Genomic DNA, 15678 nt, shown 5'->3' on the forward strand with positions numbered 1-15678 from the left:
CCCTCAATGACTTCTTTCTTTACCCAAAGATCAAGGAAATATTGAAAGGAAGACATTTTGATGACTTCAGGACATCAAGGGTAATATGATGACAGCTCTGATGGCCATTCCAGAAAAAGAGTTCCAAACTTGCTTTGAAGTGTGGACTAGGCACAGGCATTGGTGCATAGCTTCCCAAGGGGAGTACTTCAAAGGTGACCATAATGATATTCAGCAATGAGGTATGAGCACTTTTTCTAGGATGAGTTCATGAACTTAATTGTCAGACCTCATATCTCACATATTCTTTATTGATTCATGTATCTATGGACACCTAGGTTGCTTCCATATGTGACTGCCAGTGAGAAAATAAGTCATGTGGATATAAAGTACAGCATTGGGAATACAGTCAATAATATTGTAATAACTATGAACGGTGACTGATGGTTACTAGACTTACAGCAGTGATCACTTTGTAAAGTATATAAATGTCTAATTACTATGTCATAAGTCTTAAACTAATATAACATTGTATGTCCACTATAAGTTAATAATAAATTTAAAAAATGTGTTACCAGGGTAGATAACACATTAAGTGTTCTTACCGTAAAAAAATAGTTGGGGAGGGCATGAAGGAAATTTTGGAAATGATGAATGTTTTCTTCACCTGGATTGTGGTGATGGTTTCAGGGGTATATGCATATATTCAAACTCATTAAATTGTATGCATTAAGTATATTCAGGTTTGTTTGGTTTTTGAGAGAGACCAGGAGTTCTTGGAGCTATCCATGGTCCTGCCAATGATTTGGGCTGAGCCTTCTGTGAGCCAGCTACCTAGAGCTTTGGAGGACCCTGTTGCTAACTGAACACCTAATGGGTACCAGAGATGTGTCATATTGTATCTCCAACTAATCTTCATACCACTTGAATAGTTCTATCCCATTTTTGAAGAAAAAAACACAAAAAATGTGGATTAGAGATCGAAAAGGCTTGCTCCAGGTCACAGAGCTATAAGTGACCCAAATTCTGCTCTCTCCACCACACATGCTGTGCTTTCTGCTGCAAACCTGGCCCGATACTGCCTTCCTGTTTTCAACTCCCGTTTTCTCCTCTGTCTGTCCCTGACCTCAAGGGTTCAGCTTGCCTGACTTTTGGCAGCAACTCATCATCACCCACTAACCGCAATCTCGGAAACACTGTGTTAGCCCAGCCCTCCCCTATTTTCCTTCCAGCCAGTCTTTCCTCCGTGTCTGGAGTACATCTACCCATCCCAAATACTTGGAAAGTGTGGCACCGAACATCTAATCCTTAAAGCATCATTCTTCTGAGTACCACTGGATTTTTCCCTGCTTTGGTTTTTGAGAGAGCTCAACCTGAATTCCCAGGTCAGGACAGTATTCAAGCACCGAACAGTCTGGTGTAACCCCCATGATGTTATTGGCCTCTGGGAACAAGACGCTAGAGGAATGTGAATCTGAAGAGGGGAGGTCTCCATGGACACGTCTGGCCTCTTTGCCATTTCTATCACTGTTAGAGGTGTTGTGCAGAGATAATTCTAACAGAAATAATAAAGAAAACCTTTTTATCTGTTTTAAGCAACCAAATTCTAATAGGTGGGTGGAGTCATATTTTTACAAGAAAATAGTGAAGATATTCACTATTCAAGGAGGTAATGGTATTTTAGCAATGCAGCAATATTTCCATGGGGAGTTACAAGTCAAAATTTTTGTGAAGTCACAAGCGGTTTGTCATTATCTATGAAAGTTAGCCCATGGGTGGAGCCTAAAAGAATTAACTAAAACAATGGCCCACCTGGGGCTCCACGGTAGCTCTCAGGGCCTCATCCCTGAGCTGGGTTGAGAAAGGAAGGGCATGAGGGCCAGGATTACAGTTGGGAAGCAGCACAGCCAGGTGGGATGACCAGGGTCTAGACCCCATCCTACCACAGCAACAGAAACCATGACTCTGCCCCCAGGATCTGGTTTCTCCTCTTCTGCAGTAACAAAGCCCCTAATCTTCAACTGGACCGTCGCCTTCTAGAATAAAGACAATATTTCCCAGCCTCCCTTGCAGGTAAGTGTGGTCATGTGACTGTGTTCTGGACAATCAGATACAAATGAAGGTGCTATGTCCAACTTCTAGATCATGTTCTTAAAGGGAAGGGCTGTATCCTATCCTTCCCTTCTTGTCTTCCCACGGGCGGGAATGAGGACCAGTAATGAGCCATCTTAGACCATGGAAACAAGGGAGACACCCCAGGAGAGGCAGAGCAATAGAACAGAAGGAGTCCAGGTCCCTGAAAGCAGGCAGCTTATGCCTGGACCCATGGGAGAGAGAAATAAAGTACTGGGTTTCTGCTGCTGCTCTTTTAGGATTCCATGCTAAGAAGTCCAACATTTAACCTAAATACCTCACCACCACTTGCCTCTGTGATCTTGGGTAGGGCCTGTTCCTGTTCTAAGTCTGTAGCATTTTTCATTAAATGAAGGCACTGGCCCAGATGGTCCACACTATGCCTTTCTTCTCAGACATGAAGAGAAGATTCTGAGGACAACTGAGGACCCGGAAGGCGGACTCTTTAGAGTGACCAGCCTTCTACACCTGGAGTCAACCAGGAATGGCAACAAGAGAGTCAGGAAGTCACCAGAAAGTCTCCAGTCAGTAAAATTCAAAGAGCAGCTAGAACAGACCAGCCAAATAGATGCCCATTTCTCAGTGAGACACAGTATTAGCCTGCATCACCGTGTAGAAGGAGCCCGATGGGGTGGGTAGCCAATGGTGTGGACCCCATCCTCAGGTACACAGGTGTGTGTATGGGTTAGAACGTCTCCGAGTCTTTCCTAAACCTTTATCTTCTTCCCGTGTGAAATGAGGATAACGCCTATTTCCAAGGTTGTTGTCAGGATGAGAGAACACTTTGCAAAACACCGGACACACACATACTGCTCAGTAGTAACCGGAAGGATGGTGACTGCTTTTGTTTGCCCATCACTGGGTCAGTACAGCAGCACCCCTCCAGCCCAGTGAGTGAGTGGCTTTGGCTGGCAGAGAGCAACATATCTGGGGGTTCAAGAATGGAAACAGAGGGGTTGGAGTAAGCCCTGCCTGTGTTGTAAAAAGGGACAGGGAGGGGCTCCTGAAACTCCTCATGGGACCCTCTCGCTGACAATGGGAGTCACTGGCAATGTGGTGGCAGCAGAAGGCTGGTGTAAAGAGGTGGTAATTCATTGGCTGGGAAAACCTGGGTGGACAGGACCCAGAAATAAGAAAAATATCAGGACAGAAGTGTACATGGTCATCCTGAGGCGCTGCAGCAGCCAGCCTCTGGAATGAAGGCCAGAGAGCAATGGGGACACGTCCAGGTGGCCACTGTGGACGAGAGTCCTCTGGGGTCCCAGCTCCAGCCAACAGCTGTAGCAGGTGAGGGGCCAGGGTGCAGACAGTACTTAGATGGATGGAAGAAATTATACCAGGATGAAATCAGGTAAGACCAAATTCCAATGTATACAGACAGGACTCAAAATCTGAGTTAAAGGGAAGGGTTGGCCCTTGCCTTGTCCCACAGACACAGACACGTACATGACAGGGATGGAGTTTGACCTGTAAGGGGGGTAGGCCAGACTTTCAGGAGAAGCCAAGGGAAGAAAGTAAACATCTCCAATCTTTGTGAGGCTCCAGGAACCCAGCAAGGAAGGAGGCAGGGGCTCCCCATTGAGGGCGTGCAGTTGCTGGGGCTCAGGCGCAGCTTATGGAGGGAAACTTGCTGAGACTTCTTAGCTATTGATCCCAGAACGCCACTGCCAGCCCTCATAGGCCATGAGGGAAGGATTCGATTAATGGGACATCTACAGAGGCTGGAGCATGGTGGGCAAGAAACCAAACATCTTAGGAGCCCAGGGAATGGTGTCATCTTTCTTCTTGCTGATGGTTGGGCCATAAAGCTCATCTACACCCATAGCCTGTTCCAACCCTGATATTCCATGACTTCCTCAGGGAGGAAGAGGACAAAGAGGGAAAAGTGCTCAGTTCAGGAGAACTGGAAGATTAGGACATACCTGATGAGCATGGGACTAACATTTATTATTGGGTCTACATGCTTTATTCTTATGTTACCCAGTTCTACAAGACAGAAACTATTATCATTCCCATTTTGCAGAAGTAGAAACTGAGGCACCCAGAAATTGACTATTTGGCCCATGGTTGCACAGATCAAAAGAGGCAGGATTCAAGCTCAGATCCACATTACTCCAAAGCCTGCACTCAACCACCACACAGCCCCACTGGGAATTCAAGCGTCCCCATAATCCAACCAGCTCCATCTCACACCACATCTTCCTGTGTTCCCTGAATAAACCCTGTCCTTTCCTGTGTGCAAGCCTTTGCTTTTGTCACTCTCTTCACCTGGTAGGTCCTTTCCCTCTTCTCCAGTTACCAACATCTTACCAACCTTCAAGACCAGTTCAATGATCACGCCTCCAGGACTCAGCACGAGGTCATCGGGCAGGATGAAATGCTCCTTCTATAGCCTCTAGTACACTCAGCAATACAGCATACAAATATAGGCATCTGTCTTGACTGCAGGAAAACCAAGTTCAAATCCAGCCTCTGGCACTTTCTATATATGTGACTGACTTTTGGCAAGTTACTGTCTTTCTAGGTCTTGATATCTTCTGTACAATGGGGATAATAATATAGCAGAATAACTCAATCCCTTTGAGCCTCAGGTTCTTAAATGTATGGAATGTGGATAACAGTTTCCACCTTTCGTGGTAAGTATGAGAATTAAATGAGCAAATGTCTACACAGCACCAGGCCCAGCGACTTGACACATTAGCCCTTAGTGAACAGCTCTCCTTCCTTCTTTCACTTGACCCGTATTCCATTCCACCTTCTTGTACGCCTGCCTCTCCCTCTAGGCTGGGAACTACTGGAGGGTAAAGGCCTTTTTCATTTTTTGCAGGCTCTGACTGCGTCTCACAAAGGCTTACATGGGCTGTAAATAGTTGATGAATGAATACATTCAGCCCTCAGGAACCCAGCGAGAACGAATAGATCAAAAGATGATATAATTCCATGTGTCTGCAATGGGCCTTTGGTGTAAACCATCTCTGTTCTCCCTTGAGCCTCTGCATGTAAGAGTAAAGAGCTTTCCGTTTAATTCAATTCGTCAGCCATTTATTGAACCCACTGTGGCTCAGGCCCCACGCTGGTTTGGGAGAGTACACTGAGGAATGAGGCAGTACCCTGCCTGCAACGGCGCACAAGCCAACCCTAGGCACAGACAGCCATAGTGATGGGCCTCGCCATGGATGGAGGCAGACGGAGCTCAGGGACACGAAGAGTGATGAGGTATGGCGAGAGCAGTCCTGGAGCTGGGCTTTGAAGGGGGGCCAGGCTGTCCCTGTTGCTCTAGAGAGTCCTGATCTAGAATGTACTGTGTAAATAAATTCCTTAGAGCTAGAAGGGTCAGGACATGGGGCACGTGGGGCACGTCAGCCTGGAAACCTCACCTCCAAGAAAAGAAACAAACTCTGCCTGGTGGCAGGGATACTGGGTCAGAGGTGACAAGATACTTAAATAGCAACCACGTTCATTAAGATGGTTGAGCCCAATTTAAATCCTTGTCCACAGGATATCCGAAAATCACTGGATGGGGAAATCTACTGTTTAAGCCTATTTCATGGTGAATTAAGATTAGCTAGAGAGTCAATGCTATTGATTTTTACATAACTCCACCGTAAAGACCACAAAAATGAAAACAAATCCCCAAACAAGCCCAAGCCACATAAATATTCAATGCAGTACGCAGCCAAGCTTACCCTGGCATTAGGAGCTATTATTTACTGCCTGGAAAACACACTCGGTACCTTGGCTAATAATGATTTAAACCCCATCCATCTCTCTTGGACCAGAAGGTTGGTGTCGCTATGGCGACCCAAGGCACCATTAAGGCACACCATTAAATCCCGGGCAGGAATTTACCAGTGCGGGGAGGCTGTCGGGCAACAAGCACCACCCCATGTGCTCTTACACTCGTCTTCAACACACTCATGGCGACGGAGGTGGAGAGAGGAGAAAGCTGATGCTCAGCGACTGTGTGTGCAGCCGGAGAACGCAAGGACCTCCCTGGATCCTGCAAACATCCCCTGGTATCTAAGACACACTGCCTCCCATCCATCCCACAGGCCAATGACTTGGGGCTCTTCTGGGCCCTTCCTCAGGCACCCTAAGTCAACACAGACCCCTCCCAGGCCACCATGCTGGTTGCAACACGCTCCTTCCAAAACAGCTTCATTTCTTGAAAGAAGAAATCTATGCTCGCCTCTTCTTCTTGCCTCAGTGGATGACAACCTGCCTTCTTCCTCCCGCTTCCCCACTTGGCAGCCATCCCAGAGGATACCAGGGACCCTCTAATAAGTCAAATGTAATAGCTTCTTAGCACTTGTCCTCCCCAGTTTCCAGCTTTAAAACTTTCCCTCATTAGACGCTTCTGGTTTTCCGCTTCCTTTCCTCATGATTTTTTTAGTCTCTTTCGCAGGTTCATTTCTTGGCTTTCTTTCCATCTGCTAATCAACCAACCAATCAGCCAACTTTGATTAGCATCTGTTACGTGCCAGATACTGGGTTAGGCACAGAGGACACCGAGCTGAGGAGCGAGCCCCGCCTTCTGGCTCTCGCAGTGGCGTCTTGCTCTCTGCAGATGTCTTAGCTGCTTCTTAGAAGTCTGGCCTCACCCGACTTCCGTTCTTTCTCCACCCACTCTCCTGGCCTTTCTTACATCTCCTGTGGTTTTAGGAGCCACCGATGTGCTGAGGACCTTCGATCTTTCCCACCAGCCCAATGGCATCTCGTGGAGTTTCAAGACCCATATTTTCAAATCCCTTATGTGTATGTAGGAAATCCCTGGATTCCCTACCAAGACCTACAATTCCACCTACTCAACACAAGACCACTGCTTTCTCCCCCAAATCGATGCTTCCTTCTGTGCCCCCTTCTTGGATAATGGTGTCAACTCTACTGTGTCATCTTTGATTTCAGCTTCTCTCTCTCACCCTTCTTCAGGAATAAAGCCTTTGAAAGGGAGAAATGTAGTTGGGCCCCACTGCCGTGTAGGCCCTTTGTTGCACCAAAGCTGCTCTCTCACCAGGTATGAAATGTTCTAGTGGGCGCTCCCTCTCCTCTCCTCACACCTCCCCTCCCCGGTGTTTCTCTAATCCCCAGAGAACAGCTTCCTTCTTAGGCTCCTCTCTTCTTGGCTCCCCCAGGCCGATCTTCACCCCTCTGCCCCTCTCTCTAATTCTCTCCTGGCTATCCCCCCTGTTCCCAGAGCTTCAATTACATAAGTTCTATGATGCATGCTTTCAGAACTGTTTGCCTAATTATCTCTGAAATCACGATGTCCCTCAGGTGGCAATCACAACATAGTCACCGCTCCCTGAGTGGGAGGGACCTAGGTCACAGCTGTTCCTATTATTATCACTTCGGTGGAGTTACGAGCTTTGTTGGTTAAAATAGTTTAAGTTAATTTAAATCAACTGGTATTTGATGTTTAGAATGTCCTTTTAAAAGATGATACTATGTTTTTGCAGAAAGGCACAGAAACAGGTGGGGGTGAAAGTTGATACTGTAAAGCAAATACACATCATTGAAGAAATGATCAGGAGTCCACATTTTCTTGCAAAGAAACAACCAAGTACTTTGTGGATTTAGGAAAGAAAGCTACCCAGAAGTAGATGCAGCTGTATTACGCGGCTGCTGCAGTGCACGCAGACTGATCGCTATTAGAAACAGGAGAGTCTGCCAAAGCCTTTGGAAGAGATTTAAAAAAAACTTAAAAGTGACAAGAGTCTGGTGTGGTTCCGTTATGTGTCACCCAGGAATAACGTTAAGGCAATGTACAGCAGATTAATGACAAGTGTTTTCGCTTCTGGTAAACGTTCTCATTTGGAAGCACTACGTACCTTAATAGGTGTAACTAAGGTCGGATGAAATATGGCATATCAGAGGTTTCTCATCTTTTAAGGGACACAGGCCCCTTCATAAATCAGATAGATATAGACTCTCACCCAAGAAAAGTGTACATATCCACGTGATCCTGTGATTTTTATATAACTCTAAGGGGTCCAGGGGCCCCTTGAAACATTTGTGAGTCCCAGGTAAAGAAATCCTAACATACATGCTCAAGACTCCACTCTCCATCCCTCTCTCCTGAGCTCCAGACGTCTCCGCCTGTCATCCAAACATCTCCACGTGCAGTCCCACAGGCACAGATGTCATGGGTCCCCGCATATCTCCCTCAGTTCCAGCCAAACCTCTTCCTCCTACCCGCCCTTCTCCCCCAGTGGCAACACCGATCACTCAAGCCGGGAACCTGGGTCTCATCTTGGACTTCTTCACCCTCTGCATTCAGTCACAGGGGCTGGTTCATACTTGCTTATTTCTCAAACCCATCCTCTTCTCCCCCATCTCAAAGCTGCCACCGTCTCCTATGGAACTATCCCTACATAGCATCCAGCCTTGGCTCCTGGCTACCCACTCCCCACCCACAATCACAGTCACCGTTCTGTAAAGAAAGCCTGGTCGTATCACCCTTCTACTTGAAGCCATTTGGTGCCTCTCCATTGCTCTAACTTACCACTAGGCTTGCCTACAAGCCCTTCATAAGCTGGCCCCTGACCACCAATCCAGCCCGTCTCTCTCCAGTGTCCTGCTCTGGCCACCCTGAAATTCTTTCTATGCCTTTCCTGAGCCACACGGTCTCTCTCTGTCTCTCTCTCTGGACCACTCCACATACTGTACAGGGACCACATCTTAAATATTTGCCTCTGTGCCTCTAGGACTTACCAGGGTCCCTGGAACCCAGGAAGTGTTTAATAAATGCATGGTGAATTAATCTTAAGGCACATGGTTCCATAAAACACTAACAGTATAAATGCTACCGTGAAACAGAAAAACAGTGGGTTCCAGCACCAGCTTTGGGACCTTGGGAAGGCAGGTCACGGAACCTCTCAGAGCCTCACGTGCTCATCTGTAAGGTGGGAATGAAATCACCTCCTTCAGAGGGTTGTTGTGAACGTTAGACAGAATGTGAATTGATGGATGTCGCAAAAGCAGTACCGTCCTCTAAGGGGCAACTTGGAAACATGTGGGGCCATTTCAGGTCTTCACAAAGACTGAGGTGTAGCATTAACAACCAAGGGTTAAGAAAGCTGGTAATCCTGCAATGCTTGGGACAGTCCCGCACAATAAAACTGCCCTCTTTCTCTTGATTCCCAAATGTTCCACCAGACAATTGTGTGTGTGTGTGTGTGTGTGTGTGTGTGTGTGTGTGTGTGTGGTGGGGGGAGCTGATTATAAATATGAGGCCTAGAATCTAACTTTGTTTTACATAAAACCTCTATTTTACCTCATCTTAATGTAAACTAAATTTTCCAGAAATGCAATTGCTGTGTAAATTGCAGGAAGGCTGTACTCCTTCATTCAGTACCTTACCAAACATTGTTCATTATTTCAGAAAATCAGGTGACTAACAGCGATGCCAGCCGTGAAATCTGAGCAGCCCATGCAACACCCTTCTATCCGTCCACATTTGCAGCTGTTGCATTCATGGTGATTCTATAATAACATTACGGTGGTTAGCTCTACTTCAAGATGGAAACCACAGGCACAAAGTACTGACAGTATGCAATGCAAGCTGGGCTCTCTCGTCTTACCTCCAAATGATTCATTCCACGCTGGAGCCAGCACCTGACTATCCCATGACCTTTGTGGTGTGTCTGAGCGTTTACATATTGAAATGCATCTTGTTTTATTATAAGTTGCTTCCTTTTTGCTCTCCTTTAAAATACAGCTGGGGTATTGTACCGATTTTCTCAAACTTATCTGTGCAGGTATGTTATTTATGAGTTGTCTCTCAGGGTGGTAAATGTGGTGCTCAGATCCTTGTCATAAACAACGGGTGTTGGGTCTGTGAGTGGCTCACGCAGCTTGGGGGCCTGTGGAGGCCCCGATACCAGGGCCGGCATGGAGTGGGCACCTGCTTCCCGGTGTTCACACTCTGATGGTCAGCACACTGGGTCAATCCCAGCTGTGACACAGCACACTTGTGGTTCAGGATAAAGATCGAGTCTGGCTTCTGCAGAGTGAATTCTCATCACGCCAATGTTCTCACAGGGGGTTCTATTAGTTCTAATAGTTCATTACACACGAGGAGTTGTCAAACAGGAAGGAAGACAGCTGCTCCCAAAGCACAGAGCACAGTGTGAGGTCTTTGCTTCACTTTCCCAAAACACATCCCTGCTCAGGAACCCTCAATGACTCCCCACTGCCCACAGGACCTCACTCCATCTCCTTATCCAAACTCCAATAGAGTCTACGGCATTATTTGACAGTCAATCTACACTACAAAATCATGTTACTTATCTTCAGGTGAGTGGATCCAATCTTATTGTCCCACTAGACTGAGAACTCTTTTAAGTGGGAGAATGGGTTTATAAAAATGACAAACAATAAAATAAAAGCACTAGTGATTTGTGTGTTTATTGTGCGATGAGTGTCACAGGGGTATTTACATGCATTACTTCACGTAAGCCTTCCAGCAGCCCAGTGAGATGGGTGCTCTTGTTGTCCTCGATGAAGGTTGAGGAAACAGCTCAGAGGCAAAGCAAAGTCCATGCCCAAGGTCATGCTGGAGGCAGAACTGCGATTCAAACCCACGGCCACCCAGCTCTGCTCTCTTCTGCCCACCCACTTTCCATTGCCCACCGATGGTGCTGGGTACCTGGGAAGCACACAGACTGGTGGGTGAGTGAATGTTCACCCAGGCAAGGAAGGGAGCCAACACTTACTGAGAGTTCCACGGACACTGGTGGGAGGAAAACCAGTTTGGGCTCAACTCCTGCTACTCCTCTAGCTGTGTGACCCTGTGCACGTCACTGACCTCTCTGGGTCTCAGTCTCTTCATCTATAAAGTGGGTTTGCTAACACTCACCTACCTGACAGTCTGTTGTGAAGGTTAAATTAAATAATGAATATAGATTACTGAGCCCAACGTTGGGCATGCAATAGGACCTCTGGAAATGAGGTCTCCTTAGCTCACAGGACTGACTCAAGCTTTGAACCTGGGTCAGTCTGACTCCAGGGCTTCGGTGACCCCCTCCTGGACCTGCGATCACCTCCATTTGCTTCTCATTCTCGGAAAAGTGTCATGTACTGACAGCTGCACATGGGATCACACACAATTCCTATCGATCTTGCCTCATTTTTCATTCCTTTCCCCTAAGACAGGTGTTTCCCTCTCCTGTTTCCTTGGTCATGGGGGGTAGAGTGGGGGCGGAGGACTTGGTTGTTTACTGCCAGGAAGTACTTTGAAACTTTCACCTCAATCAGTCAAACGAGTCCTATCACGTGACAGGCATCAAACACTTGTTGACTGATTGAATTAACCAACAAGGGACATGTTCCCAGCACCAACCTACCATGTAGGGACAAAGAAATAGTAAGAGCCCCTGACATGAAAATGATGCTCACTGCACATATATAAGGAGGAAGAAAGAGGGAAGGAAAAAGGAAGAGAGGCAGGAGGGGAAAAGGACGCAGCTACGGTAGCTTCTGGACATTGTACATCGTTCCTTTCCCGTGGAATCCCGTTTCTCCTCTGCCTTTGGGTAATTAACAACCGTCCATACCTCACGGCCAGCTTGGATGTCACTGCCTCCCTGGGGCCAAGTTTATCCAGGCACAGGGATGTTTTGTAACTGTCTGTTTACTTGTCTACTTACACTCTAGCCTCTAAACTTGTTTATAGTGGATATTTGCAGTCCCGGACACAGGACATGCTTAATAAATATTTGTCTCTCAGGGTAAGAAACCTGCCCAGGCTCATAAACATGGCAGTCAGGAGACAATGAGAGCAAACTCAGGGCAGTTGGCTGCTGCCGCCTGCGAGAGCCACGGGGAGTTAAGAGAAGGCCCAACAGGATGAGAGTGGGAGGGACCAGCGAAGGCTTCCTGCAGGAGCAGGACAGCAGGGTGGGGTGGAAAAACCATAGATGGCGAAGCAAGAACTGGAAGAAAGCCACTTGCTGCCACTCACCTGCCAGTGAATGCAGGGGAGAACCTGCCCTAAGGGGGAGAGAGGCAGGAAGGTAGGTCTGAGGGAACCATTGTTTGGGGTGAATGAGGGATTTCAATTTCCTCCATCCAACCCTAACATTTCCCAAGATAGGATGTGAGCGAGGTTTTCAACCGTGAGCAAAACGTCAGGGGAGAGGCATCAGGCAGGAGGAGAGAGACGGTGGGGGGCCCAGTCTTACTGGTGGAGGCAGGGAGTGGAGAAGATTTTCTGGGGGTGGATAAACAAGTGATTCTGGTGGGTTTCACACCTTTTAACCTTCCTGACAAAATGATCTCCCATAGGGAAGGAAAACTACATGAATAAAATATTTCCTTTAGCATTTTCAATGACGTGGGTTAATTAGATATCCTAAGAGTCCAACAGTCATAGAATAGTTGGTGATGTCATGCAATATTTAATCAATGAAATTTAAAAATCATCTTTTGCAAAATAGGTGGAAACGCTGTGTGATGGACTGTTAAGTGAAAAAGTGAAGAATATTGAATTCTCTCATGTTGTGATCAAATGAGGTACAAACTATGGTTATCTGTGTATAAGGATCAGAAGGCAACAGGTGAACAAGTTTGGGAGGCTATTCTTTTGCTTTGAAATAGCTGTTGCTATAATACTGTCTGGGCAATTTTTAAGAATTGGTGTAAGTGCTATAGGTGACAGACAGCTACTGAGGGGAGGTGACGCGAAGAAAGCCATAGTTAAGGAAGCCGAGTCTGGCAGTTGGAGACAAGCAGCATGGACCTGGGCAGGGAGCATGGCAGGGTGCACAGCTGTGCCATCACCCAGGTGCGAGGCTGGGCAACCTGGATGCAGGTGCTCAGAGGGCTCTGTGATGTGCGAGGTGGCTGGGCTCCAGTCCCCGTTCATTCCAACACGAATCTCGCTGTTGCCATGAAGGTTTATGCAGAGGTGCTGAAAGTCCACAATCAGCTGACTTTCAATAAGAGAGATTATCCTAGATCAGGGGTGGCCAAACCTTTTTCAACGTTTTTCACCAAGGGCCATATGCGGTAAAATACACAAACAGCCGGGCCACTCACTCGAGGTGAAGTACGTATTGCCTCATCTGGTTTATTTAAGTAAACTAAATATATTTTTGGAATTTGCTGCGGGCCAATTAACAATGGCCCGTGGGCCGCAGTTTGGACATCCCTGGCCTGGATGATGTTGGGAGGCCCGATTCAATCAGTTGAAAGGCCTTGTGAGCAGAACCGAGGTTTCTCTAATGAAGAACTTCTGCCTCTGGGCAACACCATGGGCCCCCGCTGGAGAGTTCCAGCCAGCCGTTTGGATTTCAGACATCCAGCCAGCCCCCACAATCACCACTTCCTTGTACTAAATGTCTTACTGTATCCCTCCTGCTGGTTCTGCTGCTCTGGTTGAACGCTGACTGACACAGGTTGCAACGGGGGTAGGGAGGAAGGGGGGCATCTAGCAGGCACTCGAGAGGAAGACAGTGGCTCCCTGTCAATTCTGACTGCCCTGGAGCGAGCTGGCCGACTGCCTCCATGCTGACAGCAAGCAGGTGCCTCCACAACAGGCCAGCCCCTTGCTTAGCCATCTGGGCTGCATTCTGCCCAATCTGCCCAGGCTCACGTCATCGGTCACTGCTCCCCCAGGCACATCTTGGGGCCTTTGCTTCTACCACATCTGTCAGAACTGGCCCACACATCACTTGACCTGCCTGGGGCATCCTGGATGTGCCAACCTCGTGCCCTCCTCCCCCTCCAGCACGCTCCGGCTGCCAGCTCCCACCCCCACCCTGACTCAATCATTCTCTCACTAGTGACACCAGCACAGCTCCCCACCTGTCACTGCACTAGTCCCGCTAACCCTCACAGAAGGGGAAACTGAGGCCCAGAGAGATGAAGTGATATGAACAACCAGAGAAGGTCACGGTGGCCTTCACTAAATCACACAGCTGACAAGTAGTAGGGCAGGCTGTCTTCAATTTCTTTGCACAATATTTAAGGGCAGGATACACGCTAACAAGTCTTTTCACCGTCCTCCCGGGCACGCAGCATGGTGCTAACATCCAGTCGGCACAACAGAAACACCTTGCTCGTTTGTGGTTCCATTCTCCAGCAGCACTGCACTAGGTCTTGACACACTGAGCGCAAAGCCGGTGCCGTGTCCCAGGGAGACCCAGGCGTGTGGGTGGGGGTGGGGACGCCACAGTGCCAGGTGTCTGAGGTGTTCTGTAAGAGTTAACAGCGCCTCCTGTCACCAGGCCCCCCACCCCCTGAGCTACTACAGGCTTTCTCAGGAGGCAGCCAGCCCTGCAGAACCCCTCCCACCCAGCAACCACTCAGACTTTGGGGGGCCTTTGTGCTTTAATAAAGACGGTATTACTGAGTCGCAAAGCTTCCCTCCTTTCCAGCCTTCCCCGCTGCCAGGGTTCCCGCTAAAGGTGAAGCGCTGTCATTCAAGGCCAAAGAAAGAGCTGAATCAAGATGCTAAACTCTTCTGACTTCATGTGACAATCTACTGCTCCCCCTGAACCACAGTGTGAGAAGTGCGCCTCACTCGGCACAAAGGCCCCTGGGCGGCTGCGGTTTGGGGTGTCCTCGGGTTCTGGGGCGCTCTCCGCAGCCACTTGGGCTCTCTGCATGCATCTCATGAACGCTCTAGTTTCCTCTCTGAATGCAGACATCAGCCGGCCCGGGAGAGCCCTGCCACCAACGCCGTTCTCTGCTTGCTTCAGGCTGCAACAAAGGCCACTTGAGGGCTGAAGAGACATCACTGCCCAGTTCCTTTCCTGGGCCTGTTCTCTTCCCTTTCACACATCTTTCCCTTTTATTTCCCCTGCCCCCTTCACTCCTGCTTTATGCCTCATTGAATCCATTAGATACTTTATAGGGTGCTCCTGAAGAATAAATTTTCTGTGTGGGGCTCCTGATGGTTTCCCTGCTGGCAGCTCCAACACGCCTTAGTGGCAGTTGGGGGAGGGAAAAGGCACACTATCAAGGAAGGAGCCTCCGATGGCCCCTCCAGGCTACATCCCCATCTGGCAGCTCTAGGGCTAGCTGGCTGGAACAGACACCCTCACCTGCCAAGGGGCCCCACCCTGCCCCTCCCTGATCCCAACGGGCTCAGATCCCTCATGATATTAGGGGCAAGCAGCTTAAGTCCTATAAACCTTTGTCTTTTCATCTGCAAAATGGGGATAATAATCGTACCCTTCTACATAGGATTGTTGAGAAGACTCAGTGGGTTAATGTAGGAAGGGCTTTAGAACAGGACCTGGGTAAAACTAAGTGCCACTGAAGCATTTGCTTTCTTATTATCATCATACAGATGACACCACTGTTTAAGAGTCCTTGTGCCTCGTCCAATTCCTCTACTTGTTGGTGAATGAAGGGACGGAAAGAAAAAAAATCAATCCAAGGCTATTTGCAGCTGTTTCTATGTGAGTGTGTGTGTGTGTGTGTGTGTGTGTGTGTGTGTGTGTGTGTGTGTTTTCCTGCCTTGGTGTCCTGAAGCTCTGAAAGGAATAAAAACAGAGCCCTAAAGCAGTGAAAAGACAGGATTCTTCTTAAAATCCCAGCTAATCCTGCAGCTTCCTTTAA

At 48.0% G+C, this 15678-nt stretch overlaps 1 protein-coding gene and 1 long non-coding RNA gene across 4 annotated transcripts in view; one reads left to right on the forward strand and one right to left on the reverse strand.

The window, feature by feature from the left end:
- Positions 1-15678, reverse strand: part of SLC6A11 (solute carrier family 6 member 11) — a 126451-nt gene that overhangs the window by 74813 nt on the left and 35960 nt on the right. The gene's annotated exons all lie outside the window — the stretch shown is intronic.
- On the forward strand, positions 11753-14926 carry LOC141567110 (uncharacterized). Its single transcript, XR_012489502.1, has 3 exons — positions 11753-12125; positions 12549-12668; positions 14490-14926. It is a non-coding gene; the product is annotated as an uncharacterized LOC141567110 (long non-coding RNA).

This window comes from Rhinolophus sinicus, linkage group LG10 (genome assembly GCF_036562045.2).
Source record: "Rhinolophus sinicus isolate RSC01 linkage group LG10, ASM3656204v1, whole genome shotgun sequence".
NCBI lineage: Eukaryota > Metazoa > Chordata > Mammalia > Chiroptera > Rhinolophidae > Rhinolophus > Rhinolophus sinicus.